The following is a 24,461-nucleotide window of genomic DNA, read 5'->3' on the forward strand; positions in this document are numbered from 1 at the left end:
GTATATGTGAGGAAACCCAAGTGGCTGAAGTGACTTCAGGGCTGGAGCAATAGCGACTGGCTACACTACTGTTGACTACACCACCAAGACTGGCCTTGCTGTTGGTGGTGACACCAACTAGGATGTCACAAAAGAAATGGCTAAAATACAAGCCTCGGAAGGAGGATCTCCATCTGCTTTCCACAGTCCATCTGCTGAAGAGCAAGTAGAAGGCGCCTGGTTTCCTACAGATGTGCTTTTTACCTCCTGACACATCTTCTGCCACTTGCCATCTCTAGTTGCTACCCCCACTGCTAGAGAAATTATAACTTTGGCTAGTTGCCCATTTATTTACTCATTCGTAATCCACATGCTGGGTAGTTGCCTCAAGTGTTGTGTTTTGGTCTACTTCTCCACGCTGGTGTTCCCTTATCTTTCTTTCTTTGATTCAGCCTTTAATATTTCACTCAGCTTTTGGGGTGGTAGTTATGTTTTAGGATTCTTTTCTTTTTTCTCCAATTTGATTGAAGCTGGCCAACAGCTTCAGGTTACAGGAGCAGCTGAAAGGGCAGGAGAATGGGACCAATAAATGGGGAAGTCAGCGTAGACCACTGATGGTTCTTGTATCGCTGTAATTCTTTGTGGTGATCATCATCACGTTGCTGGGAAAGGCTGAGAAAGTGGCATCTGTCACTCCATGACCATGGGAGGCTGGCCATTTTGTTTGCAAATACGGGAAAACTATAGGATGACTGTCTGGAGGCAGTGCCATGGTAACAAGTAGTAAAGACTTCTCTGTCTGCTCCAGAAGTTCTCCTGGTGGGGAAAGTCAAGAAATGCATCTCCTGTGACTTCTGCATCCCTTGTGACACAGCATCTCTCTTTACTTTTGGTAGCCTATTTGTGGAAGTATTCAGGGAACATATTCTCCTGCATATTCTCCCATCTGTCTTTCTCCCAAATTCACTGGCCTTGGTGTATGCTTAAGAATAGACTTGCTTTTTGTGTTATGTTGAGAAGGCAGTTAAGAATTTATTTTTTGACCTTCCTGTGTTTAGATGATAATATTTTTAGTATCTTATATGATGGCTGTTTCTGAGTCGATTTGCAGTTTGGACTTCCTTTTCCCATTTAAATGCAGAGGGGAAAGCTTGATCAACATCTTAATCCGAAAGATATTTCGGGGTGTTCTGTCACCCGGACCAGGCTGTGCAAGAGCCCTTTTCGTGGCATGTAATTACCCTTTTACATTGTTTATAAAAGACTTTTTCAAGAATAGATGAACTGGGCTTGTGGCATTTACCAGTCCACAAGAATGTACAGTCGCTTGGCTGGACAGACCCTGAATAAGCATGCAAAAGGGAGCCCAAAATATCACCCTTACCCTACCCCCAAAAATGTGTGAAATGGGGAGGAAGAGATTGTTTCTCCATGTAAAGTTGTTATTAAAATTAATTTTTTAATTGGCTTCTCCACAGTATCAGTGATTAGATGGGCTTTTTCTTCTATTTGCCACTTATCCCATCTTAAGCTTGCTGGCAGTTAACTAGCTAGGGACGGTCTTTTCTAAAGAAGGGATAATATAGGCAAGAGCATCTCGAACGATCTTAAGATTGTAAGATATGGAAAAAGCTTCCTATAAAATTATATCTATTTGGGATGTGGTGTATCTCTTGAATGCAGTGTAATTGGACCACATTCAGCTGTGTAACTTTTGACATGGTTTGGCATCTGGTTCTCTGAAGGCTTAATGGTGCCTTTAATTATAAGTAGTCTAGGAATTGCCTAGTGAGACACAGGATTCATTTAGCTCAAGAATTGCTCTTTTGGATGGTGACCAGTAATAGCGTGCTCAAAAGAAGAGAAAGTAATTTCCTGATATGCAAATGTGGTGATAATTTCTCCCTGGGTTTCTCCTAATGGTTAATCATTAAGGCTGGCTTAAGCATTTGCTTTACAACTTAGTTGTGACAACTTTGGCTGGTCTTGTTATGCATTTCCCTGTGCCTTTGGATGCTTGAGTTATTGGCCTCCACAATCTGTGCTACAGTTCAATTACTCAAAAAATTTCACTTATCTTTTGAAAATTTCCTGACTTTTCATTTTTTTGTGGGAGATTCCCTGTTTTTTTCTGGTATGTGGTAGAAAGCACAGAGTAGCCAGATGTCTTCTCTAAACTATTCCTTATTGAGTTCATTTCTGCTGTGTTTGGTGTCAGTCTCCTTTCTAATCAAACTCATTCCTTCAGTGTGTCTCCCTCCTTCTCCCCTGTCACCATGGGGCAAGGAGCGTATTTACTGCTCAGCTTTCCTCTTTACTTTTGTGAGCTCCTTCTCTATGGAAAAGAACAGGATCCAAATGATACTGCACCACTAATTTTACCTTGTAATGTTATGTTATAATAACCTATAATAATTACATTTTACATTATAATTATATCTATATTATTCTGTCTTCTGTCCTAGGCATCCTATTGCTTACCTGAAAGTAGTAGCCTTGGGCAAAGTTACTTTTTGAGCTGCCAGTGGTGACATCCAGTTCTTTTTTGTTGGTTTGTGTTAGGACTGTGCATGTTGTAACACTTCCTCTCTATCGTCGCTTTGCATTTATTGAGCCTAGTGTGGCTAATTCTAAGACGTATCAAAATAAATTTCCTGAATGCTTTATGTAAGAGGAAAAATGAACTTGCATGTTCAAGGAGGCAGTGAATTGGCATTTGGGGTCCATGAGCTGCTGTGAGGGTCTTGATGTGTTGTCCCCTTCTTTGCTCCTCAGTTGATGTCCCCCGTGATCTTGGGTGGGTTGTGCTTGCTTCTGCGGCCAGGCTCAAGTAGTGATGAGACCAGTCCTAAGGGACTTGAAGAAGTTACTGGAGACCCATGACTCCCTCCATGGTCAGTGGATCTCCTTTGGGGATGCTTTGGTCTCCCTTCCTTCACTGTAGAGAAGCCAAACTGGATTCCTAGACACAACACTTCGGTTACATGGGTGAGCTTGACTGCAGAACGGCTTTTTTGCCCTTCCCTTTTCCCTAATGCATTCAGGGAATTTAAAATGAATTAATGTTAGCGTTTACTGCTTTCAGATGTGCTTACTCAGCACTCTGGCTGCTGTTCGTACCTCCGCAACCCTCTTCCTTGCACGTTCCAATCCTTTGAACGCTCAGAACATCTTTGACAAAGTGTTTAATTAGCTGTGTTACAGTCTCGCTGCCTAGACTTGGCAATATTCGTGATTCTGCTTATGTTTGCTTCCTCCTAAACTGAAGCCACGGCCAGAGAAATGACGGTCAGAATTCCTGGTTGAAGCTCACCGGTCGTTGAGTGTGGGCCCGGCAGAAAAGGACCTGGGGGTGTTGGTTGACAGCCGGCTGAATATGAGCCAGCAGTGTGCCCAGGTGGCCAAGAAGGCCAACGGCATCCTGGCCTGTATCAGAAATAGTGTGGCCAGCAGGAGCAGGGAGGTGATCGTCCTCCTGTACTTGTCACTGGTGAGGCCGCACCTTGAGTCCTGTGTTCAGTTTTGGGCCCCTTGCTACAGGAAAGATATTGAGGTGCTGGAGCATGTCCAGAGAAGGGCAAAGTAGGTGGTGAAGGGTCTAGAGAACAAGTCCTGTGAGGAGCGGCTGAGGGAACTGGGGTTGTTTAGCCTGGAGAAAAGGAGGCTGAGGGGAGACCTGATCGCTCTCTACAACTACCTGAAAGGAGGTTGTAGTGAGGTGGGTGTCGATCTCTTTTCTGAAGTAGCAATTGACAGGACAAGAGGAAATGGCCTCAAGTTGCGCCAGGGGAATTTAGATTGGATATTAGGAAAAATTTCTTTACTGAAAGGGTTGTCAGGCATTGGAACAGGCTGCCCAGGGAAGTGATTGAGTCACCATCCCTGGAGGTATTAAAAAAGTGTGTAGACAAGGCACTTCAGAACATGGTTTAGTGGGCATGGTTGACAGTTGGACTCAATGATCTTAAAGGTCTTTTCCAACCTAAATGATTCTATGATTTTATGACCTGGAGTCCCTCTGAGCTCGTGCATCACCCATGGAGCTGTTTTGAGCTTTCATCTGTGCTGCTCGTGATGGTTTGTCCACATTAGAGAAACTCAGTGGAAAATTTTCTGCCATTGGTAGCTCTAAAATCAAGACAGCAGCATTAACTGCATTCAAAGTTATGACTTGGAGCAGGCTACCTTCATTTTAAACCCCATGTGTTGAATTCCTTTGCAGAAAGCATCTTGTTGATACAGTAATTCCCAAGCTAGATCCTGGCTAGAAGTTGCGACACCAACCGTTAAGGTCATCTTTCCACTTTGGGACAAATGCGGTCATTTGAAGGATCCTCCACGTTTCTTCAGTGCCTTTCACTTTGATCTGGGAACACTTTTTTTTATCCAGCCTCCTGGCATCTTTGCGAGGAAGGGAGGTATTGAGAGAGAATAATTTATAGGACTTCGTGGCATAATGCCATTTTGTTACAGTGTAATCATGCTTGAAATATTCAATAGAGCATCGTTCTCAATTTAATGGGGAAGATTGGTGTTGGATTATGTCCCATGTGATTTTTTTTTTTCCAAAGTTTTCTTGCTGCATATGAGATAAATAAATGATTATATCTGCTTTCTTAATAGCTGGTATCAGAAGTGAAGTGCTTCAATTAAAATATTTTTTTGTTTCCCCAAAAAAGACTGTTTTATTAGCTTACGTCCTTACATTTTTTCCCCCTCTTTAAATAATCCTAAAATCTGGATACAAATTGTTTCCTTCTGCCCACACTCTGGATAAAACATCTATTTCCAAAAATAGCAGAATGATGTTACGTTTCATTTGCTGTAGGAAGAAAAATTGCAAGTTGGAGGTGAACAGCAGAGTGAAAGTTCCTTGAGAAGATAGGAATTGCTTTTTCTCTTTTCTTTTTCTTTTTTTTTTTTTTTTTTTTTTTTTTTTTTTGTTGTCAGATCTGTACCACCTGTGCCTGTGACCTGGTGATGTAGCTATTACTGGGCGGGTGGATGGACAACAGAGAAAGGGCTGTAAGAGCACGAGCAGAGTATTTCTGCATTTTGGGAGGCTACAGAGTTCACTTCCCCATCAAAACAGGGCTTAGAGAAATGAATGCTGTTAAGAGGACCATTTTTGATGATTTTCAAAATCAATCTGGATCAAAATTCAATCAATTTCTGGAAAAATTGGAATGCCCTTCCATCCAGCCTAGGTAAAATAAAGGTAATTCAAGGCAGCTTGAATATCTCTTTCTCAGAGATTTTCAGCAGATATTCTGTTTTAAAACCTGATGATCTTCCTGATTATTTGGAGATGTACATACAGTACCTGCTGCCCTGTTACTGAATGGAGAGGCTCAGATTTAGTATCGTCAGTGCTTTCTTGTTCAGTGTGGTGTTCCTCATCCTAATTTCTGGGGAAGAAAGTACTCTTCATAGTCAAAAAGGGACACTGGAATAGATAAAGTGTTCCCATATGGTAATTCTTGCGCTCCAAAGTTAGGAAGAACCTTTGATCAGTCCTCTGCATGATTATCTTAATATCACGAAGGCTGATAATGTAAATGGAGATTTCAAGCTTGACCTGATTCATAAATAGGATAAGTTAAAATGATGAACATGATTGAGTTATTTGCCGCAGCTGCTTCTAGGGCTGGATTGATTTGAATTTGTGCTGACAAGGCGTTGAGACCACTGGGAAGGACATCCCTGAGCTTATTAACAGAGTAAGCTGTTCTTCCTCCGGGGAAGGAGGAGCACTGGGAGCAGAGCGAGGTGCGAAGGGTGGGTAGATGGTGGTGGGCTGGCTGGGCTCCGAATCCTTCGTCTAATAGTAATGCTATTCTCCATCACTATCCTTTGACGTCAGTAGGAGCATTCCTATATCTGAAATAGACTGCTTTATTTCAAAATCAGGTGTTTAGACTAGTGGGTTTTTTTTGCACCTTGGGGTTTCTTTTGGAGGGCAGGCAGGAGGGGAAAGCCAGCAGTAAAACAACTACTTGCCTTACTCTCATTAATTATAACAGGAGCAAAGAAATTCCTCCTTGTACTGCAAGCCAACATAAACCCCAGAAAAACAAGAGTCCTCAACCTGTTGTGCTTAATGAATGTTCTTGGTGAACTTGGTGAACTGTATTCTCTGTAGTCTCCTCTGGTCCCGTGCTGCTGCCCAACCTGTTCTGCCTACAAAGGAAGGCCAGGGCAGGGCCTGGAAGGGTTTGGACCAATTTTTTCACCCAGTAGCAGCAGTACCGGGTGCTGATTCTGCCACTAAATCAATAGCTGATTTGCTATTGCTTCAACCTCAGCACCCTCAGAAGACCAAACCACAATAAGGCTTTTGCAGAGTCTCCTGCAATAATTTGGTCTGCTTTTAGTAAAATATTAAATTAATATAATAACTTTTCTTGAATGATGTGTTCCTTGTACTGCCACTATAGTTGGTGCATCTCAGTGTCTGTTTCTTTTTTTGCACGGTTCTGTGGGCTCAGGATTGTGGCTGGTGAAGTATTTTCAGGAAAACAATTGGAGTGTGGCCACTTAAATACTGATTTATTGGTAAAGACTTGGGTCTTTATTCGGGTTTGGGTTATTTGTATGTTCTGGCAAGATTTCTGTCGGCAAAAGATTCCCCGGTCCCTGTCAGGATTTTGTCTCAAACCCAGACATTGTGAAATGCTCATCTGCAATGTGCAGGACCCAAGTTGGATCCATGCTTTGGAAATCTCTCTTCTGCATCTCAGTTGCGTATCTGAACATCGGACTCAAATTGGTTTTCCTTCTCATGTCTTAAGATTGCACCTATGTCTAACTTTCATCATAGTTTAAATCAGGTCTGAAAGCTTTGACATCGCAGGAATTCATGGTTGTGAACCTGCCTGGAGAATCTCTTGCCTGCTGGCTCTTGCTGTTGGTGGAGAAGGAGCATCTCAGCGGGGATAGCTATACTGAGTAGGATAGAGGGTGCTGTCTTGTATCCTACAGGTACACATCTACTTTTCATGGTTGTACGCTCTTCCATTTCTTTTGACTCCAGACCCAGTTCTGTTTTCAGCCCATCTTGGTTACCCTATTTTCCATGGAAAGCAGATGCTCCACTGATCTATTGAACTGAAGACTCTTGCGTCATCTGCCAGATTTCCTTCAGCTGTATAGACAGCATGTCTGTAATGATCCTTTGAAAACAAGATGTATCATCATAGCTAGAGGTGAGAAGAGTCTTCCCATGATAGACACAAGGTCCTAACCTTTCTTCCTGGCTGGCATTGGTGCCGATGCCACTGGTGATCTGACAGCCTTTGAAAATCATCTCCCTAATCTGATGAGACCTCGTAGCTAACATTTAGGTCTGTCCTTCTGGGACATTGCAAGTGAAAAGGGTTATTTTTTCACAACTACAAGAGTGTAGAATATGAAAACATATATTTATAGTGTGTCTATATAAAAATATATATTATATGTGTGTGTATAAATCTATATTTTATATATATGTTATATATACATAAAAATATATAAACAATATATAATACTGGGGTTTTTTTGCATTGACAAGTTAAAGTAGCAACAGGGGAGAATTGCCTGAAATAGAGCACCACTAAGTCAAATTGATTTTTGCCATTTCCTATCCATTATAAGCCCAATTTAACCCCCTCATTTCCAGCCTTTGCTCTGAACCAACCACCTGAGTGCTGGACCCGCAATGAGCAAGTTCTGGGCGAGAGTTAATTATTGCAGCTCACTTAGGTACAAGTGTGAGAGGCTTTGGAGACAGAGGCAAACTTACCCTGAAAACCTTACAAACAGAAAGCCCCAAAGGATTTGACTTTCTGGTTTATTGGTTCTGCTGTAACTGGCTGTATTTTTGTAAAAATAGCATCTCCTGTTGTCAATTTGCAAAGGAAAAGATGGTCCATTTCTGGCCTGGAGTACAGGGTACACCAGCTTTTGGCTGTCTTCTCACATCTGAGTAGGGGCTCAAAATGTGTCATTTGCTACTCTCTATTTTTGTCATCATTAATATTCTTGCATTCTCAGTTTGTCCTTTAAATAACACAGTTGCGTATCTATCTTGACATTAACCTTGTATAGGCACGTGTCCACAGAATTGCAGTGTGTTTGCTCTGTAAGTATTCATCCCTATCCATATATCTCATCTACCAACTCCGCTTTACTTAACCTGCAAAGAATTAAAGCACTTAATGGCTGGAAGCTTTGGCAACATGAATTAAAAGCCTTTTATAAATCAGTGTTCAGTAGTCTTCAGCGCACTGTGTAAAGGTAAATAGCTACTGCGTCTCCCCCTCCTGCTGCTTCATGGCTATGTCCTTGTGTTAAGTTTTCGTTAAACCTCCTTCTTATTGTGTTTCCTCTGTAAATCCTGCAAGTTTTAACGGGCCCCTAAATCTTGCAATGTGGTATAGAAGATATCCTGTGTTTACTTGTTTGTTACTTTTAAGAGAGTCATTTGTATTTGATGGGCTTTGCACAGCTCTCTGTATATATATACATTTTTTTTTCTTTGCACAGCTCCCTATATATATATCTTGTATATCTTTTTTTTTTTTTTTTTTTTTTTAAATTCTAAAAAGCTTGTTCTGTGCCAGGTTAACTTCCTCAACCTGTTGTGAAATGATACCTTGTTATTATCAGAGAGTCGGGATTTAAATGCACATTCAACGTACCTTGCAGTTTAATGCACTGCTGCAGAGGCATTGCAATAGCTGTTCCCATTTCTGCTCCTCGCTTGTACAGCGCATGAGATCATCTGATTGTCTTTAACTTCTCCCACATCCGAGCAAACCTGGTGTTGGTGAATACAGCAACCCCAGCTTGGCTGATGTGCACTGATTTGCAAGATTGAGTTTTACCTGGTGCGCTTCAGCTTTGGGAGGGGGATGTTACTGCCTGCGCGCTTCTATAGGCATCTGAATTACAGCCCCATTTATTATTTTTTTCCTCCCCATCTCTTTCCAGGACTGCTGCTTTTTCTGGGACTTTTTAAAAAAGAAAAAGTGAATTTCTTCCTACACAAAAATCAGAGCAGTGTCTGGTGCTGGGAAGGCCTTTTACAAACGCTGTGCAGCACTGCTGCTGGGAACGGCCTCCCATAGCAACCTTCAGCTTGAAAGCTAAAATCACGTCACCCCATATGACAGCTTTATTACTAGATTGGCATGTGAACCCTCTGGAAGCAGTCTAGGTGGCAGTGAAAAAGTTCCCCTAGATTCTGTCTTTAGTTTGTTTATTTTATTTTATTTTATTTTATTTTATTTTATTTTATTTTATATTTTGTGGGTTTTTTTAATCACTCTGATTTTTGGGTTTTTTTGTTTTTTTTTTTTTAAACATTTTCTTTCTCAGGTAGAATAAATGTAGAAAAGTGAGATGCACCATTCTAGGTAAGATAGAAGATCTCTGCCATAAGGTATGACACGTGAGCGTGACCATCACCACAGCAATTTCAAGTCCTCCACTGCTACACAAGGACAAGATGAAGCCCTTGGTGGAAAGCCATGGCAATAATGGAACTGTGCTCAGGGTGTGCTTTTTTGGGGATTTGTGTTTACTGCAGTAGTGCTAGGGAGCTCCAAAGGGTTAGAGTCCTTCTCACCCAAGGACTGAACAAATGGGTGGCAAGAGCTTGAAGGCAACGCATTTGCCATCAGCACAGCATCCGTCTGGCAGTTAGCAGGTAGCTTTTGAAGACATGAAGATGGATGGTGCAACATCCTCTGTGTGGTACCTTGGGCTTTTGCCTGCCGTCCTTGGATAGCGGGTGCTGGGCAGGTGGTCAGTCAAGGGGTCTGGCACTGTAGGTCAAAGCCTGAACCAGTCGTCGGTGGGGCTGCGCAGTAGCCGTTCTGCTCTTACCATCCCTAAAGAGATTTGAGTTGGCAAACTGAGTGTTTCTTGTGTTAGGAAGTTCTAATTTCCTCAGTCTGAGCTTCATGGGGCTGATGAGCTTGGCCCCAGGTGGGTCTGGAGTACGCTTCTGGATTTTGCTCGAGTCTCATCTCCCTTTGCTTTCACGGTAGAGGTTATTCTGGTCCTGATCCATCAGCACTCAACATAAATCAAGAGCGTGCTGACACACATGCTGTTCCTGTTGTCCAGCATCTCAGCAGACTTGTGTCACACCTTTGTGCTGGTTATTGGCTTGCTTCCTCAAAGCTTCTGTTGATGAAGGGAGGCCTTGAGGGGTGGATGAAGGTTTTGGAGAGCTGGGGAGGACTCCTGAGAGCAGTTATGGTACCAAACCAGGACATTCCAGACCCAGTCTGAGATAAGGCTGGTGATGGGACCGTTTGTCACCTGGGCTTTTCATTGAGCTTGGCATTGCTGATCTGATGGACTCTTCCTCCCCACCAGAAAACCAATTACAAAAGAGCTGCTTGCAGTCTTCACCCACCCACGTGGACACATGTGGCTCTCTCCGAGCTGGTGGCTGCTGGGGCTTCTCTGGCTGCAAGGGTAAGAGAGACAAAATGCCTCAAGCTGTTGAAGATACCAACTTCTGTGACCTCCCTTGATTGTATTTTGGCAGTGCAGAGATAGTCCCATCGGTACTCGTGAACCACCAAGTCCACGGGAGGAGCAGCATCCCTCCTGCTCGCTACTGGAGCTCCGGATTTCTTTTCCCAAGCTCTTTTGGGGAGTAAGAAAGCTTGGAGAGTTATTTTTGGGTGGAGGAGAGGGGGTGGCTTTCTGTGCTGGCTGTAAGCAAGGAGACAGCCGGACTCAGACCCCAGGAAAGCTATCGTGATAGAGAAAAGGTTTTGGAGCCCATGTGAGGAGCTGCCTCGCTTTATCTGTGGCTCCCTCAAAAGCTTTTCAAGCTTTTCTAAGAGGCTTTGTGAGTGTCTCCATCCTCGCTTTAAATCCTGTTCCTCTCCATCCCTTTGCACTTTATAGAGAAGCAAGAAGTGACTCATTATACAGCCTACGAGGAAACTTTAATGAATAAATGCATTTAAGAAAAAGAAGAAAAGAAAAAAAGAAAACAGAGTGTTCCTGTCTGGGGCAGAGTGATGCTTTTGCTGTCTTGAACTCTGAAAGAATAAGTTAGGCTGCTGCTTTTTATTAGCTTTTAATTAATTGAGTTACTTCAGTGCTGTTGTTAAGACTGACTTTGTTGGGACTAGAGCTGCGGGTTTGTTTTTGGTTTTGTTTGTTTTTTTTTTTAATTTGGTTTTAATTTGCTTGAAACATCAAGAGCAAAATTTGCAAATCTCCCAGCTATTTCCCTTCTTCCCCCTTCAAACCTCCTTGGTGCTGGCAGCATCCCACAGGGAGGAGGACCAGTTCAGTGCCCTGCGGTGTTTCTGGGCATCCTTGGCGCTAATCGGAGCAAAGCAGTGTCTTTTGAAGCACCTGAGTGTCTTGGAGGTTGATGGGAGCCTCTCACCTTTCAGAGGAGCTATGCTTTTCTGCCAAGTCCCTGAAATAAATATGTTTATTTAGCTTTCTTCCTTTGCTGCTCTGATGGAGGGAACCTTTGTGACACTTTTCACTTTTTCTCCGGTAATAAAATAACCACATATACCTGCCGTTTTAAAAATAGACCTTGTGCATCCCCTTTCTTGCTTCTGCATCTTCTGTTCTGGTTGGGATCTCTCTGCTCGAGACTCCTGAACAGAGCAGGGTGACAGTGTATGTATATATTTATATAATTCATGCGTTGTGTGAATTACATAAATATATAGAATTTATTTATAAAATTAATAAAATTATATAATTCACACAATGCATGAATTTTGCAGTACATAGGAACAATAGGGTCAGTCAGCTGGGGCTGGTGGTAATAACTGGGAATTACACTTGGTTTTATTTAAAGGTGGTTCTTCGTTTTGAAGGTTTTCTTTGAATTCAAAAGCTCGTTAGTGCTCTGCTTCTTCTCCATAAGCTCCAAGTCTCTTCTCTTTGTTTAAATACAGGAAAGCAATGTTTTCAAAGGGAGGGAAGAGGGTGAGAAAGAAGTGTGGGTGCTCCTCTGAGATGGAGCTGATCCATTTTTATCTTGTTATATATCATTTTTACTTAATGCTGTTATATTATTTCAGCTGTGCCTGGTTTTCAGATTCGATGCAGATATGAAGTTGCTATAACAACATGATGATTCATATAATGCTAGCAACAATCTGCTGGGATTTATTTTTCTATCGTGACGACTTAGATGTTTTTGGTGGGGATTTCTGTCTATTTTCAGATAGACTGCGCCATTAGCTCTCTGCAATGATGCGCTTTCGATTACCTGGACTCAAGGTAGTAGCACCTTCAGCATGTCAGGTGTGCAACCACAGCATCTGGCACCTTGTACCTCTGGTTAGGTGGTTTTCCATCTCATTCCTTCTTGCAGAGGTAGAGCTGATAAACTGATTACTTCTGAGATCCTCCTGATCCACGTCCTTTAAAAAATAGAGAGGCACAAGTTAAGAGCGCTTGAATTTCTCCTGGAAAAATATTGGCAAGATCTTTATTACCACCTAAAGGTCCTCTGAAGTCACTGAGCAGTTAATGGGGTAGATCCAGAGGATTTGCTAATAAATTTGTGCCTTTTTTTATTATTTTATTCTTTAAATTTCAGTCTGCAATAACAAAAATGCTTTTGTGGGGTCTTTTAGTAGAAAAAAATGTCCAGAATTAAGGATGACTGATTTTTCTGTGGAAGACAGCAGATTTTACAGAAATACCCACTGAATGCTGGGTTTTAAACTGCTTCTCCCTTGCAAAGAGCAGTCGTGATGGGAAATGTTTCAAGGTACCTCCAAAGATTTTTGTCAGCTTCTCAGTTCAAATCTGAAACTTAAGCAATGGAAATAAATGCCTTCAGCATCCTGAAGCCTCACGCTAAGAACTCTCTCCTCTTCTCTCTCTCTTCTTCCCCAATGTTGAGAATTTCAGATAACACATCTGCAAATGGAGCCATGTGCCCTGGCACCTTTTTTAGAGTTTTGGGGTTTTCCTTTTTTTTTCTTTTCCCCTCTAAATGAAACCTTTTCTTTTCTGACTAACAAATCTAGGATTACTTGATGTTGGTTTTTTTGTTGGTTTGTTTTTTTATTTCTTTCTACATGTAGAACTGTAGCAGGGCTTGATGCCTTTTGGGAAAGTGCTGTTCCTCCTTGCAAATCCCCGTGCTGATCTGAAAACCATCCGGAGGTGGTAACGTGCTTTTGTCCAGCCTGCTTGTTGAACTGGTGTCTCTCTATCTTGCCCAGCAACTGGAATGCAGTTGATCCTGTAAAAAGGTCTGGGCTTTCTGTCCTGCCTAATTGTGTTAAATTGCATTTGCATCCTAAAGAGAGCGACTGGGAGAGGATGTTGAAGACTTATATGCATTTTTAAATTCACAAATGCCATCAGTGGAGTCAAAAGCATCAGATAACTGACTCTAAAGGCCTTGCTGAAATGCACTGATGCCTTTATGTCTTTGAGAGTTGTCTTCCCCTGTGCCGACTCTCCAGTTCCTACACGTGTTGCTGTCGGCTGTATTAGGGGTAAGGAGGAATCGTAACTGAGAAAACAGCCGGTGTTGGAAATGTGCCGGGGGGGCTGGAATATCTCTACACCATCAAGTGAATTTTGCAGTTTTGCAGGGGTCACATTCTGACACCTGGCTTTGCTGCTGTGGTAGGACTTTTGTTGCAGAGCAAGAAGCTGTTTACAGATCTGTCTTCCTGCATCAGAGGAAATAGCTTCTCCTGGTGCTTCTGTGCATGCGCATTACCAATCCCCACTCTACTTTTTCAACAATTGGGTATTTGGGCAATAAAAATGCAATAAAAATGGAGGCAGTGGAAAATATATACCAGTAAATTATAACTTTTTCTGGAGATGTGTTCGAAAAGTTTAAAGCTTGTGAAGCAGGCAAGCCAGCATAGTATATGAGATATTGCAGGCATCACTAAGGGATGTTGCCTTCACTTTGTTCCTAGGCATAGTTTTTTATCCCTTGACCATGTTGATGCTTCTGAACTGATGGCGTGCAGCCTCTTCCATGCAGCAAATTACAGATTTCTCCTCCCATGACCTCCTCTGCGCATGGGATGAGGACCTTCATGTTTGGCTTGGTGGCTCCTTGGATGCTGCGGCGGAACAGAGGAAACCTCCTTCTGTTCGTCACAGCTGGGACAGTCCTGCAATTTTAGCTTCTGGTTCTTGGTACTGTTGCTGCTTCTTGTCTGTGTTTTCTCATGGGCACGTTGCAGAGCTGTGCCGGTGGTGGTTAGTGTGAGACCGGTGGTCTGGAACAGAAGACAGTGTCTCACCCAGCTACTTGGGTGCGTGTGTGTGTTTCTGTGATGGGTAGAAGAGGACTCTCCCTCTGAGTCATGCAATTCCTATTTCCTTCTATAGGCTGCTAAAATCAGTCAAGGGACAGGGAGGGAAGAAATGGAAAGTGTCTCCGTATTTCAAGAGAAAAAGCAACCACTCCTCCGTGGCGGTTATTTTAGCAGCAGTTTGCATCTCAATTTCAACCCCAAAATATGCATCAAGTGCAGGCAGTTGTGTTTGCTGAGCCAGAAGGTGTCTGAGAGGGTGTCAGTTTTCTTGCTGTGGTCCTGATAGTGTGAGGAACCATGAAGGGATTGTCAACCATGTGCATGAGGGAGGTAATTTGAAAAAAAAAAATTCTCGTGGGGTTTGCAGCAAGACCTTGGAAATGACTTGACTTGCCATATTGGTGCCTGGCTGTTGAACAGGGTTTTCACAACGGGGCACTGACTGCCTTGAGGGCTGTGGGTTAGCATCTGTCCCGATGCTTCCTCTTACAGAGCTGCTCATCTCAGCTGGAGTTGCAGACTCCTAAGGCCAGGTGTAGCATGGTTATCAGGGTTTTTCTCTGGTCTGGTAGTGCAGCATTACAGCTTTGCCTGAAACCTCTCTGTAGGGTAAGCAGCTGATGTGCATGGTGGGTGGAGATGCATTCACAGATGGTTCGCAGAAGCTCCTTCTACTTAGGGATGCCCAACCTTGTGACATGTCACGGTGTTGCAGCCCTTGAACTCTGTATTTGCTTCCATCTGCTCCTTAGGTATTTTACTAAGGTCGTTTCAGTTTTCTCCTGGCTTCTAGTTTTACTTCTCTTGTGTCAGTGTCGTGGCAAAGCCAGAACATGCATAAGACCTTCAGCAATGGTTTCTGAGAGAACACTCGTTGCCTTTTGCTGCTCCAGAATACCAGAAAACCAGTCATCTTCTGGTCCTCCCATGTCCATTTGTATTGGAGGATGACTATTGTCCATGTGCAGGGAGGAAACAGTGGTCTAAAGGCAGCCTTCTTGTGTCTCAAGCAGCAGCTGGTCTGCTGGAACAGGCGTTGTGGTGGAGCTGGAACCCTGCTTTGAAGTCTTTTAGCAGCAGAGTGATGCTCTTGCTGCTGCAAATGCAGCTTCCCATTAGCTCTTTCAGCTGTCAGGAGTCTCTTGACGTGACGCAGGGAAGTTTCCGCATGATGAATTTCAGGGAGTGAGGCGAGGCCGGGTGTACATTTTAATTTTAGTTCTGCATGACGGAAGATGCTTGCGAGCCCATCATATTAATTTCAAAAGCTCTTCGGTATTGTGGTTATTTTGCTGGAATGATACAGTGGGTTGACTGGGGAATAAGCAAGCAAAGCAGGAATTTGGGGAACAGTAAAACCAACTATGCAGACATAAGTTAGCTTGCACAGCCTGTCAGTAACCACCTGCATATCTTCCTTGACCCGGTTCCTACCCCTAGGAAAGAGGTTCTGACCCTGAACGGTCTTTGCATCCTCAGTCTTTTGGACTGTAGTTACTGGATTGGAAAGACTCCAGTTGTCCAGCTCTCTAGCTCAGCCATCTTCCACTGGTCCCATCTGCTAATTCATCCTCCAGGAGAAACAAAGTCGATGTCATGCCAGCAGGAACTGTCGTAAGCTATTTTCATGTCTAGTGCCTGGGCATGGTATAGGGGAAGGCACGGAGAATTCCCAGAAAGGCAGTTGAGTAATGGAAGGTGATGGGTCCAGATGGAGCAGAGACTTCTTCAGAAAAGGGCTCCTCTTCCTCCCCTCCGGTTTCCATGCAACTGAGCTTTGACAGCGTTAAAACTTCAGGTAACCTCCTTTGCTTGCTCAAAATGGGGAGCTGGTTGCAATCCACTTACATCATATCAAGCTGGGAGGAACGTGGCATCGGTATGGGCAGTTGGTCCCTGTAGTGCATGTAGGACCGTGCACGAAGACACAAGGTGGCCCGGGAGCGAGGATGTGAACATTGGAGTGAGGAACCCTGGGTTGGTCTCTCTGCATCAAAAGTTTTGTTAGTAATACAGGTGTACAGGGCAGTGTCTTTGACTGTTGTTTGTCTTGGGACTGTCCTGGTTTCCACCCCCGAGGCTATTTAGGTTTTATGGGGATGGTGTATATCTGACAGGCATGGGTTGTGTTGCAGCTTGGGGACGTTCCTGGAGAACCCACCAGGCAAACTCCTCTAGATAGCAGCTGTATTGGACACTGTACAAGTGAGAGGAGATCTGTGCCTCCACCTCATGGTTTTGTTGTTGTTTTTTTTTTAATAAATACTGTGTTTGTGTGCTTGGATGGCATTTTCCATTCAAAAAGGGAGGGAAGGAATGAACGTGTTGCCCACACCCAAGGTGCTGGGCACATTACTCAGGAGAATTACTCATAAAACTGCAACCTCATTATCCAACTATGAAGGATTTCTTCCACCAATTTCCTTGGTCTGGCCACAATCCTGAAATGAATCTCACCTAAACAGTCAGTAGCATTTCCTCTGTCAGTGCAGGCACAAATCATTTTGTTTCGTGGCTGAATGCTTCAGACAAAGAATAAAAAAGTGTGTGTGTGGGGGAAGCCCAAAGTATAATACTTAAGTGGGTGCATTTGCTCTGGGTTTTAGAAAAGGATGTCTCCATCCCAATTCCAAGCAGATGATGGAGTACATCCCCTGGAAGCCCTGGATGTATTGCCATGATGTTGTCATCACAGTGTGTATCAGGATCTAGGGGTTGAATCCGTTGTGACTTTGGCCTCATTAGAGTTGCTCTTCCTCCTGCCATCTGAAGCTTTGGTGTGTGGTTCTTCCAGCCTCCCTGCCTTTCTTGTTGAATCTTAACATGTTTCCGTCTGTCATCTCCTGCACCAGGTTTCCTGTTCCCAATCTTTGGCCATCACCACGAACGGCTGACATTGCTCTTGGGCTCGCTCATCCTGCCTGAACAGCGGGATGCTTTTCACAACGTTTGCTTTCCATATGGATCTCCCCTCTCCAAGTCTGCTGTTTTGCTCTGCTGGGGAAAAACACAGCTGCCCTGGGGTTTGTTTTGTACATGCAAGTGTAGGTGGAGCAGATTGGAGAAGACTCAAAGCACCTGGGTGACTGGTGAGCTGTGTGGTTGAGGTGGTTTCCCCCCTGTAAACATCTCAGGAGGAGGGGATAGCTTACTGTTTTGGGTAGCAGATGGGATCTGGAATTATTGTGCCCTTGTGGGCACTGGTAGGATGAGCTGATTTTTGGATCTTGTTGCTTGGGAGAGCCAGTGTGAGGCTTCAGGCTCTCTTATGTGCATGCTCCTGTATTTATTTCTCCTGATGGAGAATCACCTGGGTTTTAGCTGCTCTTAGCAATTTCCTGCAGTAAATGGGGATGGTGAGCATGTGATGGTTGAAATCCAGACTTATGTGCATCTCTTGCTGATGTTAAGATTCAGAAGGCTGGGGGTCTCTTACGTGCTCTTCATCATACTCTTCCTAAATTTCTTTTCCTGTCAGCTGAAGTCACAAATTCCCAGCGCTCAGCCTCTGCTGCTTGTTTTCCTTCCTAAAGAAAGGGGGTGAAGGATGGGTGCTTTGGTATGCCCAGCAGAAAAAGCTTCCTTATAACCAGAGCAGTGATGATGTTGATCAACAAGAAGTTGGAACTAGGATGTCCTAGGCAATACAAGGCAAACTGCCAGGCTGCACATCACCTTGTCCTGCCTGTTAATATCTAAGAAGCTGATAACACTTCTTCTGTCAGCTGCTAGCTATGGTTGGAGGCTTTTTAAAAGTTTCCATTTGCCCCATGGGATAGTTTTACCTTGCCGAGAGGACATGAGAGTGCTGTTAGGGATGTCCCAGGTGTAGGATGCTGAAGGATGTGGATTACCACTCATCTGCTCATGAAGACTATGGTAAACAGGAGGGGATGGAGCGGGAGGATTGAGCTGAGTTGCCTGATGGTGATTTTGATAGGTTAAATGGGCAGGTAGTTGGGAATTACATCCTCGAGCTGTAACAACTCAATAAGATCAATGTTTACAAAACACCTCGCACAATTTGATCCAAATCTTGATTAAACCTCTAGGGTGGTTGTCCCTAGCCTGAAGCGCTTGGTAACACATACATTGGTTGAGCTACCTTTTGATGTTTCTTGCAGCCAGCAACAAGAAGCTGCTGATACAGGAGGGGAAAGTCTGCTGTCACAGTGTGTAATTGGCTTGGTATGTTTGCACAGAGGTCACCGAAGGCTGGGATTGCTGCTCCGGGCAGATACAAATCATTGCTGCAATTTTATCTCTGAATTTTTCTGCCTGGGGAAATTGCATCCATTTTTTTAGAGAGCTTTGTATATATAGAGCATGCATATAGGAAGTATATAGCATTTATATAGGAAGTGTTTATTAAAGCCTTAAAAATACTGTTGTATTCAGCATACAGTGACCAGAGCAGTATAGGAACTAAACGCAGTGTGTAAAGAAGAGCATCCTTGTTGGCATTAATTGAACAAAGCAAGTAGGTGCTTTAATTAAAAGGCCTTTTGTGATAACAGACTGATGAATGGACACTGCATTTCTTTGTAATGGAGAAAATTAGGAAATACTGCATACTTAATAGCCATTGCAAGGTAGATGGATACATTAAGGAATCTACAATTTATCTGTCTAATGCTCATCTTGCACCATCTGAGTGTCTGCGGGTAAAACGATACAGCTTGTGGGTACAGCTCTGGGTTGCATCCTGAAAGCTGCCTGATGCTGGGCAAATGTAGGACCTGCCTCTTGGGGTTGCACCAGCACTTTTTCCTTGCAGGATAATTGGGTGCTTTTATAGCCAAGGGATGTTGTTTCTAGAAGGAGAGTCCTTAGAATAAAAGCTGAAAATGGAAGTTCTTGCAAGGTAGGTGTGTATGTACGTGTGTGCAAGCAAGCATGAGAGAGAAACAACCTGCTGGTGAGAAATGCAAAGATCTTGATTCACCAAGGCTCTCCATGTTCTCTCAAATTTGACGTAAACTGAAATGCTTAACTGGATTGTGGCCAGAGTGTTCCTCCCACAGCAGGTTCAGGATCTTAAGGAAGACAGGACAGTTAAGTGACTCCCCTTTCCCACTGCATGTTTTAGTTAGTTATTTTTTGCAGGTATCTTGCAACTGATTATAACCCTCTACTTCTGCACCTTTGCTAACCTGGAAATCTTAAAACCTTTTAGCAGTTTTAGAGGTTCATATCCCCTTTCTTTTCAAAGGGAGGTGCTGTTCCCATACTCAGCAGTGGTATTTTGAGGATTCAATGCTTGCTTTTGTACCTGTTTGTACAGCCCAGCTCAGAGGCTGCAGGTTGTTGCTGGACCCCAGAGCTCATGGCACTGATGGTGTCCATGTCCTTAGCCATGACAGTGAAATAGTTTTCTTCCCAGTACTAATCAGTTGTCTTGCTTTTTCTTCCAGATTAAAAGAAAGTCTTGTGTGACCAAGGGATCAGGACTTAGGAAGCAATTGGTAAGAGCATCTCTGCAGGAGAGGGTCACCTGCATGTGGAAGGATGGGGCTCGGGGAGATGCAAATAAAATTTTGCCCTTGAGAAATGTTTTTTTCCTGGCTTTCATTTATAGAAGCTTCACCCTCTTTTGGACTCAGTTGCAAAAAGGGAGAGCTGGTTTATGAAAGTTTTGATGGTGAGGCTGGGGAGGGAGTCCCTGTCTCAGAGCTTTAGTGATATTTTCATGTTCTCCCCATGTTGTCATTGTGCTGGTCTTTTGATGGTTTCCTGTCTTTGATCTCCAGAGCTAGCTATGTACAGAAAAAAATGAAATATGGAGAATGGCAGCGTTTTGAAACACGGGTGCTTAAAAATGCGATGCAGAATTAGAATCATAGAACAGTTTGGGTTGGAAGGGACCTTTAAAGGTCATCTCGTCCAGCGCCCCTGCGATGAGCAGGGACATCTTCAACTAGATCATGTTGCTCAGAGCTCCGTCCAACCTGACCTTGAATGTTTCCAGGGATGGGGCATCGACCACAAGATCTCTGGGCAACCTGTTCCAGTGTTTCACCACCCTCATTGTAAAAAAACTTCTCCCTTATGTTTAGTCTGAATCTACCCTCTTTTAGTTTAAAACCATTACCCCTTGTCCTATCACTACATGCCCTGCTAAAAAGTCTGTCCCCAAATCCGCAAATTCGCTGAAGTGACCAAGAACCATATTGTTCTATAGGTCTTAGGGTTTAACTTCATGTTCCTCATCTTGGAAACTCTTGCCAGGGTGAGCAAAGCCTTGTTGGTCTCCTGTGCAGTGTGAAAGGCAAGCAGGGGAGTACTGGTTCCATGCCACGCTGGTGGGATGTGCATGAATCCCTTGGATGCTCACTGGTCTGCTGCCAGGGGACTTGCTGACTGCTCCAGCAGCATGTTCACATGCTGCAGCTCCATTCTTGGTCGGGACAGCTGAAGCCAAGCTCCCTTGGCTTTTCCTGGGACTATTCTTTTGTTTTCCCTCCCATCTGGTTTACCCCCACTTGCAGGTGTAGGGTGCTGCTGTGGATTTACAAGATTCCTCCATGGCGTCCCTTGAGACAGCAACTCTGATTCATCACCTGCAAGGCTCGTGTATGGGGATAGAGCAGAGCTTTGAGTAATTTTCATGTTACCTGCGGCAGCACTGGTGCTGAATCAGTGGGACGGGTGCCCCTTTTGATATGGGTGATGTTTCCCTAAATATCAGTGCTTATTGCCCCTGGATCTCCTTGCAGCAGTACTGAGTAAAGAGCATTAGTGCTCCTACTGCTGCCTGAATAGTCCCTCAGCATCACGTTTGGCTGGAGAGAGATAACATAAATTGTCCTCCTACAAGGATCCGGGCTGAAAACTAGAGGATTTGGCTTTCAGTACAAGTTAGTCGTGCCTTAAAACAAATTTTGCTGAAGGCGTCTTTTCTCAGCTTTATAGCTTTCCCTTTCCCTCTCTTGCTTTGATGTGCACTTTCTTCTGTGTGGCAGAAAGGACCAGCTGCATGGGAATATGGCCTGGACCAATGGGTTAGAAAGCTGTAGTCTACCCGGTGGTGGGGCAGATTGTTTTAGCAGTGAGGGGGGAAATAACTGTTGTGGCATCTCTGTATCTCTGACCCATCTTGCTCTCGCTGGACTGGGAGTCACAAGCCTGGTGCAGGGTGTTGTTTGGTGGTGTGAATTATGAAGAATGCCAAATGTGATGAATGTGAAAGGTCCTTCGTGCTTTGAGAGATGTGTTGATGGTGTCAGCCAAGCCAGGGTCAAGATATTTATCTCCCACCGGCTGTCGTGATGGTCCTTGGCTATGTTGACAGCGTGTTGGCCCCCGTTGATTTGTTGACCTGTCCAACTTCGTAACTGTTTCTGTGGTGTCTTTGTGCTCTTTGACACTTGTTGATCGCCCTCTCCCCACTGTGTGTGTACCGTGGGTGTGGTGCTCTGCCCATGTACATGCTGTATGATGAGGAAAGTGGGTGGGAACTGTTTGGGGAGGGTGACCCCAGCTGCAGGTTGGGTATGGGATACTCTTGAAAGCCTTGCTGTTTGGTAACTACACGTTGGTCCTTTGGGAGGGAAGCTACACATTGGTCCTTTGGGAGCGAAGCTACACAAGGACATCTCTTGCAGCAGAGAGGCCGTATCTCCTCCTGTTCGGATTTGCTGTTTTTCACCTCGTGCTACCCTTAAAGTCAAGGCAGCGGACTTGTTTTTAGCTCCTTGATCTGTCCCAAGCGAGCGCTGGTGAAGGCACATTTGCTGGAAGGGTTGTACAGGGTGCAAGCACAGCGTGCTCCTTGGCCCCAGCCTGCTTCATCCACGTGGCCAAGTGTTTGCCAGAGGCTGCTGAGGTCCGGAGAGGCCACTCTATGCTAAGTACACCAGCAGGTTCTCCCTGGGGATGTTGTTCAACTGGCCTGACCCATGCTTCAGCCATTCAGGCAATGCAAGTAAGAGGTTGACTGGGGCTAAGACTGTGCATGGATTCGTGTCCGGCTGGGAGCAGTAAGCATCAGCTTCAGTGCTCGAACTTTTCTTGTGTGACCAAGTGGTTTTCTTTCTTCTTGTCTCTGATTGGTCATTTGTGCTTTCAGGTAGAGGCATGGTGATTGGAAAAATTGTGTTTTTATCGGTGCATAAAAATACATAAGCGTGCACACAACTATATATAAGAGATACCTTTGCTAAAGCAAGTGGAGATGTAACATCCATGTGTTGATGCCCTTGTTGTGCCCAGGTCCTTGCCAGATCTTGTTGCATTTTCTCATTATCCCTGTCCTGATCTTTGCAAGTGTTGCTGTTGAGCCTCACAAATATTTTCCATGTGGATACCCTTTTTGTTTCTAGGGGTGCTAAGGAATTGGGGATGTTGTTTGTCCAAGGGCACATACAAGGGCTCAGAGCTAGTGACGTGGACTTGCTGGTGGACTTGGGTTGCTGTTGCTCCTCTCCTAGTGTGCTGCTCCGTATCCTCATTCCACATGTGGTTCCCGGCTGTGGCGTTGCTCCGTGGGATGCTGTCAAGTGTGTATGGAAGGCAAAAGGAGCCATTATGCAACACCCTTGTGTGGCTGTCCCAGCTGTCAGCATGTGATGTGAACGGTGCGGTGACCCAAAAAAGCTTCTCCCTGGGTGGTGGGTTAATCTGGTACCTACCCACGCCTGCCTTTGTCTGGATGTCCTGATGTTTAGCATTCCGTACACCACCCACCTTAGAGCAATGGGCAGCGTCGCCAGGCTGTTAGCATATTTTCTGTTTTTTTCAAACCAGTTTCTTGGCCAGCGTTTCAGCACTGGGGTGGTTTCTGGCCAGATTTCACCCATGTGGTGGTCCCTGCTCAGTGAGCAGGGCTGGCTTCGCCTCCGCAAAGCCTGCGGCTCCCGTCTTGCTGCTTTTTCCCTGCATCCCAGCGCTTGCATTCCTGCAAGCGAACGAGATAACTGCCGTGTCTTTTTTGTAGCAAACTCTCCTCAAAGTGACAACCGTGGGCAAAAGCATGTTGATGTGGTGCATTGGGCTTGCTGATTCACTGGGCCGTCACCCTAATCCCTTTAGCGTTGAAAGAGATTGAAGAGCGTTACCGCTCTGAGCTTCCTCGGTTGTCTTTCATGAGAAACGCTGCCTCCAAGAAACCCAGGATCTGCTCAAATTCCCCAGTCTTCCCCGAAGAAGTAGGGAGGTGTTCTCCCACGTTGGCAATGTGGTTTGGCTTTGGCAGAGCAGAACATGCAACTAGAGGGAAAGCTTTCCATGCTTGGACGCGAGTGTTGCTTTCTGGCTGCGGGAGGTGTCTCACGCACCGCATTGGAAAAAGTTTCTTGTGTTTTGGGAGTGCTCCTGAGATGGGGAAAACCTGGGTGTTAAGGAAGGATTTATCTTTTTTTTTTTGAGATGTGGGGGAATACAGGGAAGTGAAATTACAGTTATTGCAGTAGCTATTGCTAAGGACAGCTCCTGGATGTTTGTCAACTTTAAAAATGAGCTTAATCTCCACTGCCTTTTAAGGGATTGATGAGAGCTTTCCTGTGCTGTTCAGGTGTTTGGACCAAGCACTGGCACCTGAAAATGCATTAACTACGGAAAGCCAATGTTGTGCCCAATTCTTATCCTTCTGTGGCATCGTAAGTCTGCTGGTGGCTGCTGCCATCACCTGTTTTCCAGCCTGTCAATGTCCTCTTTTGCAGCTCAAGTGGGACGGGGGAAAGATGAGACTGTCCTTGACCTCCCTCTGTCAAATGGCTACCAACTTCAGGTTGGGATGCTATGACAGAGTTGTTGATTTAGCTTTATTTATTTCTGTATTTATTTATTTGAAGAAGTGGAGGGATTTTTTTTTTTTTTTATTCTCTTTTGACCTGGAATTTCTGGAAACTCAGGCTCCACAGTCAAGAGCGGGTGCCTCCTTGTCTTAAAAGCGAAGACATCTGTGCAACCACCTTAATTTCTAGAGTGAGCTGCCAGTGAATCTGTCCTGTGTCAGGGCAGACTTGGAGGCTGCAGCCAAAGTTTTTCAGTGCACATCAGTGTATTTTGAATTATCTGTATCCCTGGGCCTTACAACTTTTCTCTTCTCTCCCCATTGCCAGCTTTGGAATTTTTTTGTGTGTTTTAAAAACACCTCCTCCACACATGGGCAGGTTTCTGTGCTGGTTTGGGACAGCAGCCAGCATTTCTACAGCTGGTGCGTTGAGCGTTGTGCAAGGTTTCTGCAAAAGAGGCAGATCCAGA

The 24,461-nt window shown here is 44.4% G+C and overlaps 1 protein-coding gene across 21 annotated transcripts in view; it reads left to right on the forward strand.

Moving 5' to 3' along the window:
* The window catches only part of TSNARE1 (t-SNARE domain containing 1), a 488,733-nt gene that overhangs the window by 26,856 nt on the left and 437,416 nt on the right, over window positions 1-24,461 (forward strand). For 17 of the 21 annotated variants that reach the window (XM_030012179.1, XM_030012184.1, XM_041123100.1 and 14 more), the window contains one exon: window positions 19,673-19,723. The exons of the other annotated variants lie outside the window; for them this stretch is intronic. The gene's annotated coding sequence lies outside the window, so the exon portion shown is untranslated. The remainder of the gene's footprint in view (window positions 1-19,672; window positions 19,724-24,461) is intronic. 21 annotated transcript variants of the gene reach the window in all.

The sequence above is a fragment of the Aquila chrysaetos genome, chromosome 4, assembly GCF_900496995.4.
Source record: "Aquila chrysaetos chrysaetos chromosome 4, bAquChr1.4, whole genome shotgun sequence".
Lineage (NCBI taxonomy): Eukaryota > Metazoa > Chordata > Aves > Accipitriformes > Accipitridae > Aquila > Aquila chrysaetos.